We start from the raw sequence: 3,029 nt of genomic DNA on the forward strand, positions 1-3,029 counted from the left end.
GGATTCAAATACATGTTTAGTATTAGATTATAATTAAGAGAGGATTTACAAGATAGATAGAAGAGATACTTAACTATATTAATACAGTTTTCATTTTACACTCTTAAGTTAACTTGTCTTAAGAGAAGTCTTCCTCTATACGTACAGTGTACGTCACCTAACGAAAGGCACCACTCACAACTGAAGCAGTGTGAAGTGGACTTGTACTGAAACAGTACAAGTCGCAGTGCCCCGTTACAGTGATCCTACCCTAGTCAGCCGCCTAGCCCACCAGAGCAGCATTTGTCTTTGATATAGTTCGAGACGTTTAGGTGAATTGCGTTACCATTACTAATAGGAACGAGACGCTCGGCAAGGTTAATCAGTTATCGTCCCTAAAATTAAGTTTTTACTGCGTCCTTCACTATTGTTCATTGGCCTTTAGTAGTAAAGAAGAGCAATTTATCAGGACGAAATTCAAATGATGTCATACGCAATGCCCCGTTGTGAAGTTTGACATCGATTGGGCTTACTCAGTGCTCATGTCAGGTGGAAGGAATTTTCATGATGTGGGCGATCATAGGCGGGCACGTCTTACTGCGGTCACGCTCTACTAAAGGATACACCCTATGTTATGGGGCACACATCGGCTGGAGAACCGTTGTTGTGGTACATTTACTTTATGGGTAAAATACCCTTTTATCTAATTTTAAAATAGTTAGTTACTTAAATCCCATTTAGTCTGGGTAACAATGTGGTCGCCGCCAGATATAAATCTAGCGGCCAAAATCTATTTTTAATTAGCTAGGGTAGGGTTTTTAGATTAACATAATTAAATAAAGTGCAGCTCCCCTTTTGATCTTAAAGCGTTAGTGCCTTCCTAAGGCTTGCGCATTGATCTGCAAGAGATAGAAGCCTTTCTAAGGTATATCCTCTTGGGCACTAAGTGCCACTTGGTTCTACGAACCTGAATCCCTTGAAATAGGATTCCTTAAGCTTTAATAGCTTGTACGACTCCCTGAGCTGTTAAACCTATTAGTTCAATAGAACTAGGTGACTTTGTGAGTTTGAAAGTCTCCTTGCCTTTATGATCGAGACCCGGTGCACGTAGCAGTTTAGTCCTGATCTTTTTGGGAGTTTTCCATGATGGCGTTGGTTGGAGAATTTTCCGATGTCATCGCGCTGCTTTTGACGAGTCAGTTCCTTAGTGGTTTGCGCCGTTGACTTTATCTTCTCCTTGGGACGCCTGTTTGCCGGCCAAGCTCTTCGAGCACATGGGTTCCGTCTAATACAGCGGAACCTATGAATTTAAGCCTCTTTGAGGAAGGAGAAGAGGCTCTTCTAGCTGTGGAAGAGCATAAGACCATCCGTAGATGTTATATGTGCGGAAGCACGAAACATTTACGCCCTGTCTGCCCTCTTCGAAAATAGCGTAAAGCTCGAAAGAGCTCCAACTCCGACCTATACCAGAGACCTGGTGCGGTGCGGGAAAACGTCGATACCCAGTAGGTGCAGGGCGCCCTACTGGGGAAGAACTAAGTTCCGTTGAACCTCTAGGAGGTGAGAATAAACAGAACCTAGCCCCAATTAGCTCGGTGCTCAATGGCACGGGGCGAGAGTACAAGCCTGGCTTGCTAGTCACTCAAGCGCCTGTAAAGGGCTTTGATAAGCCGTGATCAATCTTAATTGACTCAGGAGCGTCTTGCAATCATGCTCGACGTTTTTTCCTTGAAGGAAGTCAACAATACGTTGAGGTGCTTAAAGCGCATGAAGGTGATACAATCACTGTTCGCTCAGCGACTGGGACTCGTGTCACTGTTCCCAAAGTTCCATTGAATTCAGGTATAAAGTTTCTAGACTTTGACATTATGGAACCCTGTCTCGTCCTTGATTTGGATTCGAGATATGATCTCATCCTTGGTATGGCCTGGTTAGAACACCATGAGCCATGTATCGATTGGGGGTCTAAGACCTTAGGCGCCACGCGCAATGTTACTAGCAAAGTTTTGGAGAGTGATGAGCCCACCTTTGCTAGGCAACAAAAGCGCTATTGGCGCGGGTCATTGAATGAGTCTGTCAGTGTTTTAGACATTGGCATGTCTGAGTTAATAAAATCTAAAGTTAAAAACATTAATTCTGAGCCCGACTCAGCAGAAATAAGTGGAACGGCACGTACTCCGTCGAGTGACACTCGTTGTAATAACGATTTTACTGAATGCTGAAAGCATTGTTGGCCTAAGGCCGAATCATCAAGGAGGCAATATCCCTGAGATACGGGGAGTGGCACGTCTAAGTCCACCGAGTATGGTCGGCCGAGGAGGCATCATACTGAGTGTCAGTAGTGACACTGTTGGCGGTTCGTCAGGGCCTAAAGGGTGCAACATCCCTGAGATAGGTGAAGTGGCACGTCTCAGTCTACCGAGTGTGGTCGGCCAAGGTGGCACCATACTGAGCGTCAATAGTGACACTATTGGCAATTCGCCAGGGCATTTTGGGTCAACCCCTCCTAATGCACGTGAAGCGACACGTAAACGATCGCTGGATAAGGAAGTTGAGTTACCTAACTCCTTGTCGGATGTCAAATTAGACACCACGTCTCGTATAGAACCAATACAGGCTGGAAAACCCGAAAGCGTGAATGTCCCGTCCTCTAAGAGGCGTATTCTCTCCACTCCAAGACAGGGGAGACGCGAAGCGTCTATACCGTCACAAAGTGATACGAGTGAGCAATTACATACGCTTGTAAATGGTGTAACCGGTAACATTAAGGGGGAAGTTAGCCTTGCGGCAATTCTTCCATTACATGCTCTTCTAGAGCAAGACGAAATGTCTATTGATGAGTGCGGTCGAGCCTTAAAATGGAATGATGATCATTCGACCAAGAATTGAATTAAACTCATCGTCACTTCTAGACGAAGCTGTCCTGGATGACACAAAAGCTGCACCTAGTGCGCAAAATGGGTCATCGACCCTTAAAGATCTTACGGATCCCTGTTATTCCTATTAAGGAATTCCAAGATATGGCATGTAATAATCCACCATCTGTTTTA

The sequence above is a fragment of the Bremia lactucae genome, linkage group LG1 (assembly GCF_004359215.1).
Source record: "Bremia lactucae strain SF5 linkage group LG1, whole genome shotgun sequence".
In the NCBI taxonomy this organism is placed as follows: Eukaryota; Oomycota; class Peronosporomycetes; order Peronosporales; family Peronosporaceae; genus Bremia; species Bremia lactucae.